The sequence below is a fragment of the Triticum urartu genome, chromosome 5A, assembly GCF_056163025.1.
Source record: "Triticum urartu cultivar PI428250 chromosome 5A, HENAU_Tu73, whole genome shotgun sequence".
Taxonomy (NCBI): Eukaryota; Viridiplantae; Streptophyta; class Magnoliopsida; order Poales; family Poaceae; genus Triticum; species Triticum urartu.
The window spans coordinates 685,829,502-685,854,332 of record NC_141877.1 but is presented as its reverse complement, the minus strand read 5'-3'; the positions used below and the strand labels follow the sequence as shown (position 1 = coordinate 685,854,332).

Genomic DNA, 24,831 nt, shown 5'->3' with positions numbered 1-24,831 from the left:
GAAGATAGAGAGAAAATGAAAGATGTTCCCTATGCTTCAGCCATAGGCTCTATCATGTATGCAATGCTGTGTACCAGACCTGATGTGTGCCTTGCTATAAGTTTAGCAGGGAGGTACCAAAGTAATCCAGGAGTGGATCACTGGACAGCGGTCAAGAACATCCTAAAATACCTGAAAAGGACTAAGGATATGTTTCTCGTATATGGAGGTGACAAAGAGCTCACCGTAAAAGGTTACGTTGATGCAAGCTTTGACACTGATCCAGACGATTCTAAATCGCAAACCGGATACATGTTTACATTAAACGGTGGAGCTGTCAGTTAGTGCAGTTCTAAACAAAGCGTCGTAGCGGGATCTACATGTGAAGCGGAGTACATAGCTGCTTCGGAAGCAACGAACGAAGGAGTCTGGATGAAGGAGTTCATATCCGATCTAGGTGTCATACCTAGTGAATCGGGTCTAATGAAAATCTTTTGTGACAATACTGGTGCAATTGCCTTGGCAAAGGAATCCAGATTTCACAAGAGGACCAAGCACATCAAGAGACGCTTCAATTCCATCCGGGATCTAGTCCAGGTGGGAGATATAGAGATTTGCAAGATACATACGGATCTGAATGTTGCAGACCCGTTGACTAAGCCTCTTCCACGAGCAAAACATGATCAGCACCAAGGCTCCATGGGTGTTAGAATCATTACTGTGTAATCTAGATTATTGACTCCAGTGCAAGTGGGAGACTAAAGGAAATATGCCCTAGAGGCAATAATAAAGTTATTATTTATTTCCCTATATCATGATAAATGTTTATTATTCATGCTAGAATTGTATTAACCGGAAACATAATACATGTGTGAATACATAGACAAACTTAATGTCACTAGTATGCCTCTACTTGACTAGCTTGTTAATCAAAGATGGTTATGTTTCCTAACCATGAACAAGGTGTTGTTATTTGATTAACGAGGTCACATCATTAGTTGAATGATCTGATTGACATGACCCATTTCATTAGCTTAGCACCCGATCGTTTAGTATGTTGCTATTGCTTTCTTCATGACTTATACATGTTCCTATGACTATGAGATTATGCAACTCCCGTTTACCGGAGGAACACTTTGTGTGCTACCAAACGTCACAACATAACTGGGTGATTATAAAGGAGCTCTACATGTGTCTCCAAAGGTATATGTTGGGTTGGCGTATTTCGAGATTAGGATTTGTCACTTCGATTGTCGGAGAGGTATCTCTGGGCCCTCTCGGTAATGCACATCACATAAGCCTTGCAAGCATTGCAGCCAATGAGTTAGTTGCGAGATGATGTATTACGGAACGAGTAAAGAGACTTGCCAGTAACGAGATTGAACTAGGTATTGGATACCGATGATCGAATCTCGGGCAAGTAACATACCGATGACAAAGGGAACAACATATGTTGTTATGCGGTCTGACCGATAAAGATCTTCGTAGAATATGTAGGAGCCAATATGGGCATCCAGGTCCCACTATTGGTTATTGACCGAAGATGTGTCTCAGTCATGTCTGCATTATTCTCGAACCGTAGGGTCCGCACGCTTAACGTTACGATGACAGTTATTATGAGTTTATGCATTTTTATGTACTGAAGTTAGTTCGGAGTCCCGGGTGTGATCACGGACATGACGAGGAGTCTCAAAATGGTCGAGACATAAAGATTGATATATTGGAAGCCTATATTTGGATATCGGAAGTGTTCCGGGTGAAATCGGGATTTTACCGGAGTACCGGGAGGTTACCGGAACCCCCCGGGAGCCATATGGGCCTTAGTGGGCTTTAGTGGAAAGGATAAAGGGGCAGCCCAAGGTGGGCCGCGTGCCTCCCCCCTCCCCTAGTCCTATTAGGACAAGGAGAGGTGGCCGGCCCCCCTCTCTCTCTTTCCCCCTCGGGGAATCCTATTCCAACTAGGATTGGGGGGGGAGTCCTACTCCCGGTAGGAGTAGGACTCCTCCTGCGCCCTCCTCCTGGCCGGCCGCCCCCTCCCCCTTGGCTCCTTTATATACGGAGGCAGGGGGCACCCTAGACACACAATTTGATCATTGAGATCGTTCCTTAGCCGTGTGTGGTGCCCCGTGCCACCATATTCCACCTCGATTATATTGTAGCAGTGCTTAGGCGAAGCCCTGCGACGGTAGTACATCAAGATCGTCACCACGCCGTCGTGCTGACGGAACTCCTCCCCGACGCTTTGCTGGATCGGAGCCCGGGGATCGTCATCGAGCTGTACGTGTGCTAAGAACTCGGAGGTGCCGGAGTAACGGTGCTTGGATCGGTCGGATCGGGAAGACGTACAACTATTTCCTCTACGTTGTGTCAACGCTTCCGCAGTCGGTCTGCGTGGGTACGTAGACAACACTCTCCCCTCTCGTTGCTATGCATCACCATGATCTTGCGTGTGCGTAGGAATTTTTTTTGAAATTACTACGTTCCCCAACAGGAAAGACCTAGAGGTCCGCTCCGCAATCGACGTGATGCACGTGGCGAAGAATCTTTGTGTGACCCTGCTTGTCTTCTTGGGCATGTATGGGAAGACAAAAGATACACCTGAGGCACGGGAGGACCAGCAACATATGCACGGAAAAGATGGCATACATCAGGGTCATGCAAGCTACGCTCTTACCAAAGAAGAGAAGGAAATCTTCTTTGAATGCCTGCTCAGTATTAAGGTACCATCTGGTTTCTCGTCGAATATAAAGGGAATAATAAACATGGCAAAGAAAAAGTTCCAGAACCTAAAGTCTCATGACTGCCACGTGATTATGACGTAACTACTTTCGGTTGCATTGAGGGGGCTTCTACCGGAAAACGTTCGATTAGCCATTGTGAAGCTATGTGCATTCCTCAATGCAATCTCTCAAAAGGTAATCAATCCAGAAATAATACCAAGGTTAGAGAATGATTTGGTGCAATGTCTTGTCAGTTTCAAGTTGGTGTTCCCACCATCCTTCTTCAACATCATAACGCACGTCCTAGTTCACCTATGCGAAGAGATTAACGTTTTGGGTCCTGTATCTCTACACAATATGTTCCCTTTGAGAGGTTCATGGGAGTCTTAAAGAAATATGTTCATAACCGTGCTACGCCAGAAGGAAGCATCTCCAAGGGCCATGAAAATGAGGAGGTCATTGAGTTTTGTATTGACTTTATTCCTGACCTTAAGCCGATTGGTGTTCCTGAATCACGGCATAAGGCAGACTGGATGGAAAAGGCATGATAGGAGGGGAACAAATAATATGTATGGACGGACATTCTCTCACTGAAGCACACTACACAGTTCTACAGAATTCCGCCTTGGTGGCTCCGTATATGGACGAACACAAGAATTTGCTATGCTCCAAACACCCGGAGCAGTCTGATGACTGGATTACACGTGAACAAACCAGGAGTTTCACCAGCTGGTTGCAGACACGTACCATGCATGACGCCTCTATTGAAGATGACCTATATTTGCTATCCCAGTTACCATCTTCGAATATAATGACTTTCAAAGGGTACGGGATAAATGGCAATACATTTTACACGATCGCCCAAGATAAGAAGAGCACCAACTAAAACAGTGGTGTCCGCTTTGATGCAGAAACCAAGACAGGAAAGGAAACATATTATGGTTATATACAGGACATATGGGAACTTGACTATAGACGTGGTTTGAAGGTCCCTTTGTTTTGGTGCAAATGGGTCAATATGACACAAGGCGGGGTAACAGAAGACCCGCAGTACGGAATGACAATAGTGGATCTCAACAATTTTGCGTATGCAGACGAACCATTCGTCCTAGCCAATGATGTGGCACAGGTTTTCTATGTGAAGGACATGTCTACCAAGCCGAGAAAAAGAAACGATAAGGAAGCGAATGCATCATACGATGAGCCAAAGTGGCACATAGTTCTTTCTGGGAAGAGAAACATCGTGGGAGTGGATGACAAGACAGACATGTCAGGAGATTATGAAAAGTTTGATGATATTGCTCCATTCATAGTGAATATTGACCCGAGCATCCCGTTAAATGATGAAGATTTTCCATGGTTACGGCGCAAAGGGACACACGCGAAGAAAAAGTATCACACCCAAAGATCTGGGATGTGATCCGCTTCACTATATATCATCACTTTCTTATGGGTTTCACACCCATGAGGGAATCTCTGTAATAGTTAGGGTAGTTATGTGTTTTCGCATTTGAAATGCGAAGAAATTTTATGTGCAAACAATCTCTTTCGAAGTATCAGGGTTTCGGACGAAAACTCATCCGTTACAAAGGCATTTCATTTTTTAAATAACCTAAGCATTACCAAATTGAATATAATGATAAAACACACTAATATTAAACATAAGAAAAAAGAATCACCGAAAAATCTATTTTCAAAGTTAAGTTATTCACAAACTAGTGATTCACACAAATTTCAAATAATTCAAAATGTAAACTATTCAAATTTGTAAACTACTGGCACTAATAGAAAGTTTGTAATTTTTTGTACCTCAAACAAAAATATTCACAAAGAAACTCTAAATACAGCAAAAAACAACTCCAAAATAAATAAAATAAAAATAAATAAAGCAAAAAAATAAGAAAATAAAAAAGCACGCCTACTGCGCCACAGCGGCCTGCATACGACTAGAAACCCAATCTGTAGTTGGGTCAGGATGCAGGCCCGCAAGCCCAGTAGGGCCACAGCCAGAGTAGGAGAGGTAGGCCCAGACGGCCTGCTATTGAGAGGAGCTCAATGCAGTGCCCGCGCGGGGGCTTATAAACTGGTCCTGGCGCTCCTAAACTAGCGAGGTGGGACTAAACTTCTGCACCCCTCGCCTGGCAGCGCACACCCTTTAGTACCGGGTCGTGGCTCCAACCGGTTCTAAAGGGGTGTCTTTAGTATCGATTGGTGCTACCACCCGGTACTAAAGGTGGGCGCTTCCCGCCGCTTCGCCTGGCCAAAACAGACCTTTAGTACCGGTTGGTGGCTCCAAGCGGTACTAAAGGTGTGTTCTATATAAGAAAACCCTTCAAAAAAATTCGACACTTGTGTTCTCCCTTTGCTTCTTCTCCTCTGCCCCGTCGTCGCCGCCCCTCGTCGCCGCCGCCGTCGCCGTCCCCGTCGCCGTCCCGTCACCTCGCTGTCGCCGTCGCCGTCCCCGTCCCCGTCCCCATCGTACCCGTCGCCGCGCCTCGCCCCGGCCTCCCGTCGTCCCCACCCGGCCCGTCCCCGTCCCCGTCGTTGCCGCCCTGTCCCCATCGCCGTCGTCACCGCCCGTCTCCGTCCCCGTCGCCGCGCCTCGATCACCGGTGAGCTCCTATGCCTCGGCCGCCATGTCCACAAACAAACACACACACACACACAGAAATATTTATAGAAATGTTAGCAATTTTTTCTGTTTTTTAGATTATAGAAATATTAGAAATGTTACAAATTTTTCTGTTTTTTAGTTATAGAAATATTTATAGAAATGTTAGCAATTTTTCTGTTTTTTAGTTATAGAAATATTAGAAATGTTAGTTATATAGAAATGTTACAATTTTTTCTGTTTTTTAGTTATAGAAATATTTAAATGTTAGCAATTTTTCTGTTTTTTAGTTATAGAAATATTAGAAATGTTAGTTATATATATACAAATGTTAGAAATTTTAGAGTTAGTTTTAGCTATATGAATTAGATTAATGTCAAATTGTTAGAATTTGCATATAGAATTGTAGTTATCACAATCCAATCACATTTAAAAAATGTTACTTTTGGCGGGCATATAGTATTTGTTGTCAACGATGCCTGGCCCGCATCCTCGTCGTCGACCCGTTCGCCACGACGTCCTGCTTCAGAGGACCCATGTCCGGGACTGGGCTCCGTCGGGCTGGCACTGGGAGGTGCTACCTTCAGGGGCGCGACGCTTGGTGAGGAACCCGGACCCGGGTCCCGTCGTCGACCCTGATCTCCTTTGGTGGCGTTCGCGTGGGCCACTTTCGGTGCGGAGGGAGCCGACCCTGCCAGAGGTGTTACGTCGCCGTGTCAGGGAGGAGGACGAGCACGTCCATCGCTACATGGCTGCTATGGACGTCAGGTTCTCCAATACCTGGCAGGTTCTTTGGGGAGATCACCCGAGCTATGATCCAGTGATGGTTCCTTCACTTTGGTTGTCCACCGCCCGCGCCTCAGGAACCGCGAGTGGCCTAGATTACCCTTTAGTATTCGATCTTTATTAGCTAGATAGCTAGCTAGTGATGTATTTGATATATAATATTCGAGATGATTTATTCGAGATTATATATATTATTCGAGACGATGTATTCGAGATTATATCTATTATTCGAGACGATGTATTCGAGATTATATTCGATGATGCTTATTATGTACTATGATTGATTCAGTTTTTCCTTATTAATTGATTGCATCCATGCATTGTAATTTGAATACTAAATTGTTTTATATTTCTTTTGGATTAGTTAAATAAAAGCTATGACGGACAATACCAGCAGAGAGGGAGAAGAGGCCCTGTTCAATATCATATGCCATCCTCGCAGGCCAGATGATGATCAGAATGAAGAAGATTATGACGGCTCCGAATTTCTAAACAACACCAGGGAGGGTGATATGATATTCGATCGCGATGACCGAATTGATGATGAAGTCATGAACTATGATTATGATGATGACGAAGAAAATGTTGATCTTGAAACAACAAAGACCGGCGAGGTATATTTATATAAGCAGGCATCTAGTGATCATCACATGTTTTAAATGACTTGGAGATATATTAACGAATCGATCTTTCTTCTTTCAGCCATTCGGATCGAGCAAAGCTTCAGGCAGCAGGAAACGAGGCCTGAACAAAAAGTTGAAGGAGGGCGTAAAGTACAATATCGAGGCCATCAAACTTAATGGCGTACCATTAGAGCCTAAGAAGATTGCGGACAAGTTCGTTCGTCAGTGTGGAGTTTTGTGAAGGACCAACTCCCAATCTCCCTTCAAGAATGGAGACAGCCAGCAAAGCCACGTCCAAATGTTACTTTTGTCGACGACAGACAAAAAGATCTGCTTTGGGAAACTCTCATGGAACATTTCACCCTACCAGATCATTTCACAGATGCAGATGTGGAGAAAGTCAAAGACGCTGCTCTTAGGAAGATGCGGTTGCATTCAATAACCACAAGAATCGTGTATGGGACAAGTACGTCAAGGGAGGAAGGAAGACTCCGGTATTCGAGGGAACACTAGAGAAGCAAAGTGCTCATTGGGATGATTTCGTGAAATTCAAGGATTTAGAATTATCTAAGGAACGGTCGAGAATAAACAAGGCCAATGCCGAAAAAAGGATAAGTCTGAGAAAGAGATGGAGGATGCAGGTGTCACTCCAGAAACATTGAGCTGGCCCCCCAGGTGCAGGACTTGGTTCCATGCTCACGGGGGGGAGTTGGACCCAAAGACAGGCAAAGTTTCGAAGAAGGCATGTCTGAACGGAGCCGAAGATAAGCTACTTGTTGCAATAGAAGTGGCTCGATCGGGGTTGTTCCAGCCCAACAGAGAGAACGACGAGCTTACGTGTGCCCTGGGAAATCCTGAACACCCGGGAAGAACACGAGGCAAGGGCGCTATTCCGTGGTATGAGGGGTTTTCAGACTGGAACGCCGACTACAGAACCCATGCGAGAAAGAAGATTGCGGAGGAGAAAAAGAGGAAGATGGAGGAGGAGCAGAGGAAGCTGGACTATGAACGCCTTCAAGGCCTAGAATCGGCGCACGCGGACTTGGCAGTCAAATTCCAGCGGTAGCAGGAGCAGATCGACTCACTTAGCCAGCAAAGGGAGTCTGAGCAGCTGCAGCAGCTAGCGGATGATCCAGCATTGGATAGCACCGTCCCATCCATGCCGAGAAGCAGCGTGGGTTCCGCCACGGGCGACGCAATGCTGGATAGATACCCTGTGGATGACATCATGGAGAACACTAACTGCGAGCTACACTTCAAAATGAAGAACATATCCATGAAGGTGGCGGACGCCGTTGCTTTTACAAATCCCCCCGAGGCAACCTTCCATTGCAACTCGATTCCAGCGGGCTATGCTCGTGTCTTGGTTGATGAGGTGGTGGACCAATATTCGGGGCTAGAGCTTGACATTCCTGGAGGTGACGAGGAGCACACACTGGGAGAGGCCAAACATCGTATCATCCTATGGAGAAAGGATTGCATCATCTTTCGAAGGCCACCGACACCGCGTCATCCGACTCCTCGTCGAAGTCCACCACCGAGTCAGCAGACCCCGCTCCTCCAAGTCCACCAACGCGTCAGGCCAATCCTCCTCCAAGTCAGGCAAAGTGTCAGGTCACTCCTCCTCCAAGTCCGACACAGCATCAGACGTCCACTCCTCCTCCAAGTCCGGCACAACTTCAGGCCACTCCTCCTCGTCCAACTCAGCCATGTCAGCCGTCTCCGCCGCCTCAGCAATCACGGAAGAGAGCCGCCGCAGCTATGGTGCGTGGCGGTACAAGTCAAGGTAGTACGGGAGTTACAGGCGGAGGCAAGTGATTTCAATATGGCCCAAGCCTCGTGCCTATTCCGCAGAGGCCTTACGACAAGTCCGAGGAGGAAAACACAGCCATATCGAAGGCTCAGGTGGAAGCCCATTTTGCGCCGAAACCGCCACCACCGCCAAGGTAGAAAGTGCCTGAGGAAAAGATTGACCACTTCATTCGTATGGCTAGACCACCAGCTCCCAAGCCCGTTGACACAGACTGAGCGCCACCTCAGGAAGTTAAATCAAGCACGTCTACAGAAAGAGGCGAGCTCGAGCTCGAGCAAATCAGCTGGCAAAAAATATGGTAAAACCATTCCCCAGCTGGGAGAACAGGCGGCGCAATCAATCCCCCCGCTTGTTGTGCCAACAACACATGAGAGTACACACGCCCAATATTATCGTGGGCAAACCGTTAACGTTCCCCAGCTGGGCGATGTGGTAATAACCGAGGAGCATATAAGGCATGCTGAAATCCTCAAGATCACTGTTGGACAACTCCTCGAGATCGAGCCTATGTCTCCGCTTAGAGAGGAGGAAATAAAACGGAAATTTGCCCGGGGCCAACCTTTGGTCGAGCCAGACGAGGTCAAGAAGCTCCCAACGAGAATGTATGAATTGCATCAATGGTACATGAAAATTTCCAAGATTTCCAATCGAAAGTCCCTCATGGTGAATGTCAAGAACGATCATTACTTCCATGAGAAAACTGTGTCCGTTGAGTATTCAGAACTATTTCCGTTATACAATCAAGACGCACTCGACAAATCTATCGTCAGTTGCTATTGTCTGTATGTGATTTCTTTCTGTAATTTAAGTCTCAAACTAGCTGTAGTGATCATTTTGATCAATCATTACCTGTAATTATCCTCACTATATTCTTTTCTGTGGTATTATGCAGGATGAAGATGTATGAAATGAAAAAAGGTGGACGCTATGACATTGGGTTCATTGACCCAAATACCGTTAATGAATACACATGGAAATTAGATGCATATCATAAAAAAAAGTGTAGAGAAAAGCATGCTAGAGTTCGTCAAGTGCCTCAATACCAATGAAGATATACTACTTCCTTACAACTTCGAGTGACTCACACTGTCTTATACTACAAATTCTGTTTTTGCCTACTAGCTAGCTACATGTTTTTGCTTACATATGCCCGCTTAATTAAGACATGCAAACGTGTGTGCATGCAGTTTTCACTGGATCTTGTTAATCATTAAAGTTGATGAAGGAATAGTTGAAGTACGGGACTCACTATATACACTTAAGAAAGCAAGTGACTACACCATCATGCAGGGGATAGTCAACAGGTAATTTCAATCATTATTAACTATATCTCGGCCTATTTAATTGGTTCATCATTTCCTGATAATAACTATTTAATAACTCATTTATTTATTTTCTTTGTCGGCGGGCAGAGCTTGGGTAAAGTTCATCAGCGTCACTCTGGGCCAATGGAAACGAAATCTGAAATGGTTTCGACCCAAGGTAAGTAATTAAGTAGTACTAGCTAGCTAGCTACCATCTCTTTAATTATCATGCTTGATTAATTATTATCTGATCAAATTCCATTCTCGTAAAGGCCCTGAAGCAGGCGCCGGGGAATAATCTGTGTGCATACTACGTTTGCAAGAACATTCGCATGATGGCGTCCGAAAGGAGCAGATCTCGAAGACAGGACTGGGTACGTTTGTCAGAACACTATTCACAATTTTTACACCATTATCGATATCTAGTCACACAACTAATACACATGCATATTGATCTCCTTCTTAACAGTTCAGAGAGGTGCGGGAGCAGCTCCTACCAGAGGAGAGCATAGAAGCAATTCAAGAGAAAATAGCGGGATTTTTGCTCGACCAGGTCATAGATCCTAAAGGAGAATACTATTACCCGCTCCCGCCCCCATCGTGCTCCGAAGACATCAATTAGGCTAATGCCACTGACTCCAAAGACACCAATTAGAAGAAATTGTATATAGCTACCTAATTGTATATATATATATATATATATATATATATATACATGTGTGTATATATATGTGTGTGTATATATATATATACATGTGTGTATATATATATGTGTATATATGTATATATGGGACTGGACTATTCTATTACTTCGCCTCTATAAGGCCCGATCACAACTCCGAATCCGTACGCCAGATTAAGCCCACCGAACTATGATAGCCCGAAACAAAAAGACCCCTGCCCCACCCTACAGCCATCTTCCCAAAAAAACCACTCCACACACTCCACCCCTGCCTTCTTCTGCCCCCAGACGCGCCGCCCCCCTGCCCCCCGATGCGCCGCCCCCCTGCCCCCCGACGCGCCGCCGCCCCTGCTCCCGGAGGCTGCCCCCAGAGGCGCCGCCGCCCCTACCTCCCGGCGCGCCACACCCTTCCGCCGACGCTCCCCCCTCCCCTATGCTTCCAAGCGCCGTTAGGCCCCTTCACCGGAGTAGAAAGGCCACCACCTCCTGCCTTCGCCTTGCGGGCCAAGAAGACCACGTCCACGAGCAGGGCTCCTCCCGGCGCCTTCTGCTCGTCTGCGAGCGGGGATCGCCCGGAGCCCATCGTCGGCGTCCATGAGCGGGGCTCCCATGGATGGCTGGATCGCGTCGTCGGGGTCGGTAGCGTCCACGAGCGCCAACACCTCACATCCGGGGTGAGCAGCTCCTGAAACTATTTCTTAACATTGCTACAATTCTGCACTTATGGTTCAGTCCTACTAGTACTGATGAAATATAGACTTAAGTGGAAAATTTAGTTGATTCATTTTGTGAACACGTATCCGTTTCAGTGTTAAAAACAGGAACACAATAAGTTAACTTTGCAAGTGCATCATTTCACCTTGAATGAAATACATAAGTGCACCATCAAGTTTTCCATCAGTTCGCTTATTAAAAAAAAAGAAGTTTGGTTGTGTAAAGAAAGCTGGAGAACCAATGTCAGCCTGGAAGTTTAGGTCGTGGAGCAAGCCTGCGCAAACAAAGGACTCCTGTAGCGCTTCTCCAGCTTATCCGCTGCGTCAATGGCACTCTCTCACAGCAATCTCTCTCCTTCTCTGCTTCTGCTATTAAAATGCATACAAGTGTTATGCTGATTGATTAGCTTTTCTTGCTCTTTAGGTGTTTGCCACTATTCCTGTGAGCACCATTTTAATATGCTTATTTTGTGCTCCCATGAATGTTTTTGGAGCAGTACAAATACATCATCATAGTGAGTAAAGATGTGGCACCTTGGGAAGTACTACCATTAATGTTTAGATCAAGTTCAGAACAGAAAACCTAGAAAAAATGTGTGCAAAAGAAACATCTTGTCGGATGCTCTATAAGTACATGATAATTGGCTTTTGGTTGGTACTTTCCTTGAAATGCAGTTTCTTGGTAGCTCACTGGATATCCCCCCTCATTATTAGCTGATGATGTGGATGATTCTGTTTGTTTACTTAACAGGACATGGACATTTTCCTCTCAGATTCTTGATGTGCCGCTGCTACGGTTTGTCTACCATGCCACAAGAAATTAAAATGCTTTTCAGTTCATCTACTCCGCGATTGTTTTTGTGCTGCTACAAATGTGTGTGCTGCAAGAAATCTGAATTTCTTGTCTAGTCATACTGATTTTTAGAAAATTATGTATTTTAGATGAGCTTTGTTTTTCTATTGTTCTGCAAGTGGTTCTTTTGCAGCCCACTAGGTGTTGGTGCAAAATGTCAAGTTTCTTTTGTCGGCCCATTTCAATTTTTTTTAAGTTTAGTTCAATTTCAATTCTGATTATTAAATTATGTACCCATGCTTGGTCTTCTGACTATCTTTCATGCTAAAAACTGTCTATTTTTTCTTTCTTAAGTGCATATGATGTCTTACACTTGATTTCTGATCTTCAGGTAAGTTCATGTGGACTCTATATCAATCCTGATGTAGAAAAATGTATGTGTGATGTCCAGTTTCTTCTTTTGGTTTAGTTCAATATCTAAAATACATCCAGTTCAATTCTTATGAGTCGTCCCGTCAACACGTCGCACAGCCACCAACTTCCTCTGATTGGGCCACACCACCACCGGCCCGTCCACAACGGTTGCTGGCAGCCGTCCAGGTTGAGAGCTGATGGTAGTTCTCTCCATGTGTCAACGACACTTTCATGGCAATCTCTCCCCCCCCCCCCTCTCCCTCCCTCTCTCCCTCTCTCTCTCTCTCTGCTTCTGCTATTAAAATCCGTACATGTGTTCTGCTAATTAAGTAGTTGGGAAGATGTGAAAAGAACACGCTCTTTAGGTGTTTAGTACAATTTATTATTTTAGTTCAGTTCAAATATATTATTTTTATCGTGTAATATACATGGTTGACAAAAAGATGACTAGAGTTGTTATAGCAAAAACAAGACAAACTTTTTTAAAGTTTATTTTTTGAACTTCTCACAATTAACATACATGAACTTGATTACCTTTTTAATAGTACTTACATCGGCTCGTTGGAATTTGTGCGGTGCTTGTAATACAATCAGTTCAGATATTGAGAGACCATCAGATCACAAACCGATGCCTATTTCTGTCTCAACCATGGGATCAAACCCATTTTGATCATGACATGATCAAAAATTGATGATGGGCATTAGCAGGTTCTTCAATTCAATGTGTGCGGTCGATTTGATTTGGTTGGGCAGGAAGGGAGAAGCAACACGAACCATACGATGTGTTCCATTTCATCCATTTTATTGTTCTATTTGTACGCCTGATCAAAATAGCAGCACAATGGTCCTCCCTTCCACTAGTTTTTATCCCCTCTTTTTTTGGTTTTGGGCAGGATGCCATGGATGGAGAAAATGTGAAGAAGATTCCCGTCAGGGTGGTCTGCACTGACTAGCTTCAGCCAGGAGGACAAAAAAGAATAGTAGAATGAATACTAGGTCACACTTCAGTACAGCAAAAGCCTCCCACTGACTAGCTTCAGCCAGGAGGACAAAAAAGAATAGTAGAATGAATACTAGGTCACACTTCAGTACAGCAAAAGCCTCCCGACAAGTTCAAATTTCAGACTAGGTCAGACTTCAGCTTTTTCTCATGTAGTTTATTTCTTGAGTTGAGACTGTTAGTTTTTGTCCGAGAGAAATACAAAGTTTAGACCCCATTACTTTTTGTTAAGGCAGGGAGAGAGGTTTTCGTCCTGCATCATCTTGTCTCATCCGTGCAGTAAAAAGGTTTGATGCTAGTTTGAATTGTGCACTAGTTTGCGCTTCTTGTTTTGCTCCTTTGGATTATTTCTTCAGTCCAGAATCCTTCACTTTTTGTTCCATATAAGTTCAAAGTTCAGACTTTTTCCCATGGTCTGAAAACAGTTCTACTTCTTGGTACTAATGTGTTCAAGTCAAAGGAATTTTGTGTGTTTGTTGTAACCCATAAAATGGAAAATGTTCTCTGGTTATGCTACTCGAATGGTTCAGAAGCACAGGTTTGAAGATGATTTCTCTCCCTGTTTGGTTTTGCCTTTCCTGCTGATCTGTTTTTTCTCTGAACTTTCAGTTATGGTTGCTTATAGAGAAGAGAGATGGTCAATACTGTTTGCTTGTGTATGCTAGTGAAGTGGCACGGTTCATTTTTCTTGTGCGTGTATGCTACTTATAGTTCAAAATTGTTCGCTTGTATATGCTACTGTAAGTGCCTATGTTGAACCACACTATTTAAGTTTGTTTTACACATAGAACTTCAACTAGAAACTTTTGAGAAAGTACGCCCGCTTTCTTTTTGAGAAAAGTTCAAGTATGATTGTTTGAAAAGTACAAAAATGAATGTCTTGAATAACATTAAAAAAAGTGTTAAATGCCTTAGACGTGAGTCCTCTAAAGCTAATTAATAGTCTGTATAATAGCAAACTTTAAGATGTCTTTCATTTCCTTATCTTATTTCAGTGAGAATTCCTCCAATAAACTGATGTTCTTATTTCAGTGACACACTCAGTTTAGTTCCCATATTTTACTTCAGTTCAATCGATAAATTATAAGAAGTAAAGAATAACTCCTTGACTGTACCGATTTGCAGCAGTGCAGTTTGCTTCCTTTAAAATTCAGTTAGTTCACCTCGGCCGGCAACTCCCGCTCCAAAGCCGACCTGAGGGCATACAAGATGGCGACGTGTTCGAGGACTGCGACTGGTGGCAGATACAACTAAATTCAGGATGTTTTTTATGCTCTTTTCTTTTTAAGTGCGTTCAAGAATGTCATCTTGAAAATGCTAAAAGAGAATTGCAGTCTTCTCCCTCAACAAAAGTCTGGATTCTAAAGGTATTTATGAAGTGTTGTCAGTTCCATGTGCATGTTTGATCATGTGAATTTTCCTTCGAGATTTTTTACAAGTTAAAACATATAGCAGTCAAGTGTATAGATACATAAGTTCAGTACATAGATGATGGTTCAGTTTTGCAGGAACGGGTGAGTGTCTTCATCCAATACATGAGCGACGAGTCAGCCATGGCATCATAAGCTGGTTCAGTTCCACTTCACCGGCCAAATCATGGCGCACCCAGCCGCCGCTCGTGATCCCCGCTCTTTCAGCTCCACTTCGTCGTTGCCGCCAGTCAACAGGAGTAGGAGCGGCGTGCCTGTCAACCAACAAGAACAGAAGGTATGTGCTTGGAAAACTTAAAATTTTGTACACATTTGGGCAACAGAAGTTGTAGCTTCTTTCAAAGTTCAAAGAGAAAAAGATATAAAGTTAAACTTGTTCTAGCAAACCATGTGTGAGAGACGGCTTGCAGGTGGTGGAGAGTGGAGACGGCTTGCCAGTTGCCACAGTGTCGCCGGCCGGATCTCGCCGCCATATGAATGATCAAGTTTGTCTCTCCCTCCAGGCACCAGCCTCCCTGAGCTCCGTCGCCCACCAGCTCCATCCCGGTATCCCAACATCGCCCCTCAGTTCTACATCATCTGGTGCGTCCGAGCAGTGAGTCTATGTGCTGAAGTTTCTCTCGTCTTCTCTTGGATGTATCTGTCTAATTGGAGTGCACTGTCTTTTTTTCGTGGAGCTGGCGCTGCTGCAGTATGGCCTAGTCCAGTCTAAGCCCTCCATGGTTGATGCTGCTATCTGCGCAGCCAGGCTCACCCTGACGAAGACCCCTGGCTGGACTGACAATCTAAATTATAGTATGTTTAATTGAAGTTCAAAAATAATCATTGGCAAGGGTACAGAAATGATTATAGTCTTTATAATTAGGGAATCCAATGTTGAAAAGTTCAATTAAGCTGCGTGTGCAAGTTCAAAGAATTATTGCAGGAAAGTTTAGAAGTTTGGTTTCGTGAGGAAAATGTATGATTTTCTATCAGTATCTGGTATGATTCATTTGCCTTGGGTGCAACCCAAAACTAGACAAAAATTAATTCTGTTTACTGCCTGTAATGCTCTCTCAATCCTACTGTCTGTTTTGGTTGATGAACAAGTATAGACAGAAAATCTTGTACAGGGAAAGTTCTTGCATTACTGCCAGGCAAGTTTGAAAGGATTCACATCAGTACAAACTCGAGTGGGCATGTATTACCGTCCAAAACAAGTTCAAAAGGATTCGCATCAGTACAAACTGGAGAGGACATGTATTACCGCCCAGAGTACATTCTCCAATCTACCAAGAAGTTCATGAATTACTATCCAGAAAGTATATATAACTATTGCTACTCTTCCCCCAATTCAATGTACATATGGAAGTTTGTTCTCAAAACTGAAAATTGTTCTGCATGTCTGTTAGATTATTGCTACTCTTCCCCGCGCACCTCCCCGTCGATGGGTGCCGGATCCTCCCCGCGTGCCTCCCCTCCGACGAGCTCGCCAGCCCGTCCCCGCCTCCGGCGGCTGCCGCGCGCCGTCCCAGCCTCCCTTCGCCGCCGCGCACCGCCATCCCCGCCCCGCGCCGCCACCCTGAGCCCCTCCTCTGTGCGCCGCCACTCCGAGCCTCGCCGCCCTGCGCCTGTCACCCCCCGCCTTGCGCAGCATCCTACCGACCGGACCAGCCGCCGGCCGAATCCAGCCTTGCCCCCGAGCTTCGTCTTCTTCCTTGCCGAGACACGCGACAGCCACCCCAGTTCGGGCGTAGTAAGTACCTCGGTACGAGTTAAAAACGGTGGTCCATTCGGAATAAAAGAAATGGCAGAAATTCAAATTGTAAAAGTTCAAGCAAAAAAAGAAACCCCATGAAAATCCTGCTTAGTAAGTACCTCAGTACAAGTCGTAAAATGAGAGAAGTTCAGAACATCGTTGTCAAAAAAATGTTAAGTTCAAAAAAAAAGAAACAAAACAAATCATTCAAAATTACTCATAAAAGATGGGAGCAAGTACAAAATCATAAATACATCCGTTCAAAGTATTCTTTTTTTGGAACCATTCAAAATTACTCTGTGAAAAATACCTCAATACAAACATAGACATAGATCAGTACGAGTACTCTGTTTTTTAGACACGAAAAAACAACACAATGGGTTTCACCTTATTCAAAATTACTTTTAAACGGTTTCGAAGTAGAGAGAACGTTCAACATGACTAAGCTTTGCATTTTTGATAGCTATCCAACGGTATATTATTTGCCCCATTTCGACAAACTTAAAAAAAACCGCGTTCAAAACCAATTTTAACCGTATTTGAATTCATATTTAAACCATAAGGAATTAGAAAAAACTTTCTATACGCAAAAGTTGCGCATTTTCCATAGCTTTCCAACGCCGTATTATTTGCGTCAATCCGACAAACCGTTTGCAAAAAACATTGAAAAAACATTTCGCCCAGAATTTCACCGTTTTTCAAATTACTTTTAAATCATATAGAATTTGAAAAAATAGTAGATATATGGAAGATGCGGATTTTCACAAGCTTTCCAACGCCATCTCATTTGCTCAATTCCGACAAACTGTTTGAAAATTAAGTCAAAAATACGATTCACGTTTTCGGTTTTGAAAAAAAAGAGTTTTTCAAAACTTCTCTTAAATCATAATTTTTTTGCAAAAACAAATTATAATATTGTAATGTGGATGTCAAGAGCTTTCCAACGATATATTACACGCCCTTTTTGACAAAAAATATTGCAAAAAAAATTAAACTAAAGAAGACGATTTTTAATAGCAACAGAAAGCATGAGTTCAACCGCTCGATTTTCATCAGTTCAACCGCTTGAATTCATCAGTTCAAGTAGGGTAACAGAATAATATTCTGTTACGCGTAACAGAATAGCCCAGATGTGTGTGTGTGTGTGTGTCTATATATATATATATATATATATATATATATATATATATATATATATATATATATATATGATCGGTTCTACTAGAAATTCTATTTATATATATGCATAATGTGTACAATATGTAGTATTGTAAAATACAAGCAAACGAAAAAGAATTAAATGGAAAACACAAAATTAAATGAAAAAGAAATCATAAACCCAAAACCCCCCAACCTTTTAATAACGGTTGGTATCACCAACCGGTACTAAAGGGCTCCCTGCCCCCGGAGCTGGCTCGTGCCACATGGTTGCCCTTTAGGACCGGTTCGTGCTGAACCGGTACTAAAGGGGGGGCCTTTAGTGCCCACACTTTAGTGCCGGTTACCAAACCGACACTAATGGGCCTTACGAACCGGTGATATTGCCCGGTTCTGCACTAGTGTCCTCTCCTACTCCTACTTGGAAGGGGGGAGTCCTACTCCCGGTGGGAGTAGGACTCCTCATGGGGCGCGCCATAGGAGGCCGCCCCCTCCCCCTCCTCCACTCCTTTATATACAGGGAGGGAGGCACCCCTTGTAGACACAACAATTGATCATTGATCTCATAGCCGTATGCGGTGCCCCCTCCACCATAATCCACCTTGGTTATATCGTAGCGGTGCTTAGGCGAAGCCTAGCGTCGGTAGCATCGTCATCACCGTCATCACGCCATCGTGCTGACGAAACTCTCCGGCGAAGCTCTACTGGATCGTGAGTTCACGGGACGTCTCCGAGCTGAACGTGTGCAGAACACGAAGGTGTCGTACATTCGGCGCTGAGCATCGGTCGATCGTGAAGACGTACGACTACATCAACCATATTGTTATAACGCTTCCGCTATCGGTCTACGTTGCTATGCATCACCATGATCTTGCGTGTGCGTAGGAATTTTTTTTGAAATTACTACATTCCCCAATAGTGGCATCCGAGCTAGGTTTATGCGTAGATGTTATATGCACGAGTAGAACACAAGTGAGTTGTGGGCGATACAAGTCATACTGCTTACCAGCATGTCATACTTTGGTTCGGCGGTATTGTTGGACGAAGCGGCCTGGACCGACATTACGTGTACACTTCCGCGAGACTGGTTCTACCGATGTGCTTTGCACACAGGTGGCTGGCTGGTGGCAGTTTCTCCAACTTTAGTTGAACCGAGTGTGGCTATGCCCGGTCCTTGTGAAGGTTAAAACAGCACTAACTTGACGAACTATCATTGTGGTTTTGATGCGTAGGTAAGAAATAGTTCTTGCTCAGCTCGTAGCAGCCACGTAAAACTTGCCACAACAAAGTAGAGGACGTCTAAATTGTTTTTGCAGGGCATGTTGTGATGTGATATGGTCAATACATGATGCTAAATTTTATTGCATGATATGATCATGTTTTGTAACAGAGTTATCAGCAACTGGCAGGAGCCATATGGTTGTCGCTTTATTGTATGAAAAGCAATCGCCATGTAATTGCTTTACTTTATCACTAAGCGGTAGCAATAGTCGTAGAAGCAATAGTTGGCGAGACGACAATGATGCTACGATGGAGATCAAGGTGTCGCACCGGTGAAGATGGCGATCATGATGGTGCTTTGGAGATGGAGATCAAAGGCACAAGATGATGATGGCCATATCATATCACTTATATTGATTGCATGTGATCTTTATCCTTTATGCATCTTATTTTGCTTAGATCGACGGTAGCATTATAAGATGATCTCTAACTAAATTTCAAGGTACAAGTGTCTCCCTGAGTATACACCGTTGCGAAAGTTCGTCGTGCCGAGACACCACGTGATGATTGGGTGTGATAAGCTCTAAGTTCACATACAACGGGTGCAAGAAAGTTTTGCACATGCAGAATACTCGGGTTAAACTTGACGAGCCTAGAATATGCAGATATGGCCTCGGAACACTGAGACCGAAAGGTCGAGTGTGAATCATATAGTAGATATGATCAAGATAGTAATGTTCACCATTGAAAACTACTCCATCTCACGTGATGATCGGACATGGTTTAGTTGATATGGATCGTGTGATCACTTAGATGATTAGAGGATGTCTATCTAAGTGGGAGTTCATTAATAATTTGATTAACTGAACTTTAATTTGTCATGAACTTAGTACCTGATAGTATTTTGCATGTCTATGTTGTTGTAGATAGATGGCCCGTGATGTTGTTCCGTTTAAATTTAATGCGTTCCTTGAGAAAGCAAAGTTGAAAGATGATGGTAGAAATTACACGGACTGGGTCCGTAACTTGAGGATTATCCTCATTGCTGCATAGAAGAATTACGTCCTGGAAGCACCGCTAGGTTCCAAACCTGCTGCAGGAGCTGAACCAGATGTTATGAATGTCTGGCAAAGCAAAGCTGATGACTACTCGATAGGTCAGTGTGCCATGCTTTACGGCCTAGAACCGGGACTTCAATGATGTTTTGAACATCATGGAGCATATGAGATGTTCCAGGAGTTGAAGTTAATATTTCAAGCAAATGCCCAGATTGAGAGATATGAAGTCTCCAATAAGTTCTACAGCTGTAAGATGGAGGAGAATAGTTCTGTCAGTGAGCGTATACTCAGAATGTCTGGGTATAACAATCACTTGATTCAACTGGGAGTTAATCTTCCGGATGATAGCGTCATTGACAGAATTCTTCAATCACTGCCACCAAGCTACAAGAGCTTTGTGATGAACTATAACATGCAAGGGATGGATAAGATGATTCCTGAGCTCTTCGCAATGCTAAAGGCTGCGGAGGTAGAAATCAAGAAGGAGCATCAAGTGTTGATGGTCAACAAGACCACCAATTTCAAGAAAAAGGGTAAAGGGAAGAAGAAGGGGAACTTCAAGAAGAACAGCAAGCAAGTTGCTGCTCAAGAGAAGAAACCCAAGTCTGGGCCTAAACCTGAGACTGAGTGCTTCTACTACAAACAGACTGGTCACTGGAAGCGGAACTGCCCCAAGTATTTGGCGGATAAGAAGGATGGCATGGTGAACAAAGGTATATGTGATATACATGTTATTGATGTGTACCGTACTAATTCTCGCAGTAGTGCCTGGGTATTTGATACTGGTTCTGTTGCTGATATTTGCAACTCAAAACAGGGACTATGGATTAAGCAAAGATTGGCTAAGGACGAGGTGACGATGCGCGTGGGAAATGGTTCCAACGTTGATGTGATCGCGGTCGGCATGCTACCTCTACATCTACCTTCGGCATTAGTTTTAGACCTGAATAATTGTTATTTGGTGCCAGCGCTGAGCATGAACATTATATCTGGATCTTGTTTGATGCGAGATGGTTAATCATTTAAATCAGAGAATAATGGTTGTTCTATTTATATGAGTAATATCTTTTATGGTCATGCACCCTTAAAGAGTGGTCTATTCTTTTTGAATCTCGATAGTGGAGATACACATATTCATAGTATTGAAGCTAAAAGATGCAGAGTTGATAATGATAGTGCAACTTATCTATGGCACTGCCATTTGGGGCATATTGGTGTAAAGCGCATGCAGAAACTCCATTCCAATGGACTTTTGGAATCACTTAATTATGAATCACTTGGTACTGGCGAACCATGCCTCATGGGCAAGATGACTAAAACGCCGTTCTCCGAAACTATGGAGCGAGCAACAGATTTGTTGGAGATCATACATACTGATGTATGTGGTACAATGAATGTTGAGGCTCGCGGCGGGTATCGTTATTTTCTCACCTTCACAGATGATTTGAGCATATATGGGTATATCTACTTGATGAAACATAAGTCTGAAACATTTGAAAAGTTCAAAGAATTTTAGAGTGAAGCTAAAAGTCATCGTAATAAGAAAATAAAGTTTCTACGATCTGATCGTGGAGGAGAATATTTGAGTTACGAGTTTAGTCTTCATTTGAAACAATGCGGAATAGTTTCGCAACTCACGCCACCTGGAACACCACAGCATAATGGTGTGTCCGAACGTCGTAATCATAATTTACTGGATATGGTGCGATCTATGATGTCTCTTACTGATTTACCGCTATCGTTTTGGGGATATGCTCTAGAGACAACTGCATTCATGTTAATTAGGGCACCATCTAAATCCGTTGAGACGACTCCTTATGAAATGTGGTTTGGAAAGAAACCAAAGTTGTCGTTTCTTAATGTTTGGGGCTGCGATGCTTATGTGAAAAAGCTTCAACCTGATAAGCTCGAACCCAAATCGGAGAAATGTGTCTTCATAGGATACACAAAGGAAACAGTTGGGTACACCTTTTATCAAAGATCCAAAGGCAAGACTTTCATTGCCAAGAAGGAGTTTCTCTCGAAAGAAGTGAGTGGGAGGAAAGTAGAACTTGATGAGGTAACTGTACCTCCTCCCTTATTGGAAAGTAGTCCATCACAAAAACCGGTTCCTGTGACACCTACACCAATTAGTGAGGAAGCTAATGATGATGATCATGAAACTTCAGATCAAGTTACTACCGAACCTCGTAGGTCAACCAGAGTAAGATCCGCACCAGAGTGGTACGGTAATCCTGTTCTGGAGGTCATGTTACTAGACAATGATGAACCTACGAACTGTGAGGAAGCGATGATGAGCCCAGATTCTGCAAAATGGCTTGAGGCCATGAAATCTGAGATGGGATCCATGTATGAGAACAAAGTGTGAACTTTGGTTGACTTGCCCGATGATCGGCAAGCCATCGAGAATAAATGGATCTTCAAAAAGAAGACAGACGCTGATGGTAATGTTACTGTCTGCAAAGCTCAACTTGTTGCGAAAGGTTTTCGACAAGTTCAAGGAGTTGACTATGATGAGACCTTCTCACCCGTAGCGATGCTTAAGTCCATCCAAATCATGTTAGCAATTGCCGCATTTTATGATTATGAAATTTGGCAAATGGATGTGAAGACCGCATTCCTGAATGGATTTCTGGAAGAAGAGTTGTATATGATGCAACTCGAAGGTTTTATCGTTCCAAAGGGTGATAACAAAGTGTGCAAGCTCCAGCGATCCATTTATGGACTGGTGCAAGCCTCTCGGAGTTGGAATAAACGCTTCAATAGTGTGATCAAAGCATATGGTTTTATACAGACTTTTGGAGAAGCCTGCATTTATAAGAAAGTGAGTGGGAGCTCTGTAGCATTTCTAATATTATATGTGCATAACATATTGTTGATTGGAAATGATATAGAATTTCTTAATAGCATAAAAGGATACTTGAATAAGAGTTTTTCAATGAAAGAACTCGGTGAAGCTGCTTATATATTGGGCATCAAGATCTTTCACAAAGACGCTTAATTGGACTTTCGCAAAGCACATACCTTGACAAAGTTTTGAAGAAGTTCAAAATGGATCAGGTAAAGAAAGGGTTCTTACCTGTGTTACAAGGTGTGAAGTTGAGTAAGACTCAATGCCCGACCACTGCAGAAGATAGAGAGAAAATGAAAAGTGTTCCCTATGCTTCAGCCATAGGCTCTATCATGTATGCAATGTTGTGTACTAGACCTGATGTGTGCCTTGCTATTAGTTTAGCAGGGAGGTACCAAAGTATTCCAGGAGTGGATCACCGGACAGCGGTCAAGAACATCCTGAAATACCTGAAAAGGACTAAGGATATGTTTCTCATTTATGGAGGTGACAAAGAGCTCGTCGTAAATGGTTACGTCGATGCAAGCTTTGACACTGATTCAGACGATTCTAAATCGCAAACCGGATACGTGTTTATATTGAACGGTGGAGCTGTCAGTTGGAGCAGTTCTAAACAAAGCGTCGTGGCGGGATCTACATGTGAAGGGGAGTACATAGCTACTTCAGAAGCAGCAAATGAAGGAGTTTGGATGAAGGAGTTCATATCCGATCTAGGTGTCATACCTAGTGCATCGGGTCCAATGATTTTTTTGTGACAATACTGGTGCAATTGCCATAGCAAAGGAATCTAGATTTCACAAGAGAACCAAGCACATCAAGAGACGCTTCAATTCCATCCGCGATGAAGTCCAGGGTGGGGACACAGAGATTTGTAAGATACATATGGATCTGAATGTTGCAGACCCATTGACTAAGCCTCTCTCACGAGCAAAACATGATACTCTGTAATCTAGATTATTGACTCTAGTGCAAGTGGGATACTGAAGGAAATATGCCCTAGAGGCAATAATAAAGTTATTATTTTTTTCCTTATTTCATGATGAAAGTTTATTATTCATTCTAGAATTGTATTAACCGGAAACATAATACATGTGTGAATACATAGACAAACAGAGTGTCACTAGTATGCCTCTACTTGAGTAGCTCGTTGATCAAAGATGGTTATGTTTCCTAACCATAGACATGAGTTGTCATTTGATAAATGGGATCACATTATTAGAGAATGATGTGATTGACTTGACCCATTCCGTTAGCTTAGCACTTGATCGTTTAGTATGTTGCTATTACTTTCTTCACGACTTATACATGTTCCTATGACTATGATATTATGCAACTCTCGTTTACCGGAGGAACACTTTGTGTGCTACCAAACGTCACAACGTAACTGGGTGATTATAAAGGTGCTCTGTAGGTGTCTCCGAAGGTACTTGTTGGGTTGGCATATTTCGAGATTAGGATTTGTCACACCGATTGTCGGAGAGGTATCTCTGGGCCCACTCGGTAATGCACATCATTATAAGCCTTGCAAGCATTGTAACTAATGAGTTAGTTGCGGGGTGATGTATTACAGAACGAGTAAAGAGACTTGCCGGTAACGAGATTGAACTAGGTATTGAGATACCGACGATCGAATCTCGGGCAAGTAACATACCGATGACAAAGGGAACAACGTATGTTGTTATGCGGTTTGACCGATAAAGATCTTCATAGAATATGTGGGAGCCAATATGAGCATCCAGGTTCCGCTATTGGTTATTGACCGGAGACGTGTCTCGGTCATGTCAACATAGTTCTCGAACCCGTAGGGTCCGCACGCTTAAAGTTCAGTGACGATCGTATTATGAGTTTTTTGTGTTTTTATGTACCGAAGGTAGTTCGGAGTCCCGGATGTGATCATGGACATGACGAGGAGTCTCAAAATGGTCGAGGCATAAAGA

At 43.5% G+C, this 24,831-nt stretch overlaps 1 long non-coding RNA gene and 1 other non-coding gene across 36 annotated transcripts; both read left to right on the top strand.

Annotated features, from left to right (window-relative positions):
• The first annotated feature begins 10,781 nt into the window (after positions 1-10,781).
• Positions 10,782-15,906, top strand: LOC147974183 (uncharacterized). Of its 35 annotated transcripts, none has more exons than XR_015603120.1 (8): positions 10,788-11,192; positions 11,983-12,027; positions 12,416-12,458; positions 12,556-13,567; positions 13,675-14,178; positions 14,564-14,805; positions 14,947-15,145; positions 15,251-15,906. It is a non-coding gene; the product is annotated as an uncharacterized LOC147974183 (long non-coding RNA). The 35 variants fall into 35 exon arrangements; XR_015603115.1 differs by having other exon boundaries at positions 11,983-13,434; positions 13,516-13,567; positions 13,671-13,725; positions 14,048-14,178; XR_015603129.1 differs by having other exon boundaries at positions 10,793-11,192; positions 13,332-13,567.
• Positions 12,389-12,451, top strand: LOC147974184 (small nucleolar RNA snoR101). The gene has a single exon (XR_015606915.1). It is a non-coding gene; the product is annotated as a small nucleolar RNA snoR101 (small nucleolar RNA).
• Positions 15,907-24,831: the final 8,925 nt, after the last annotated feature.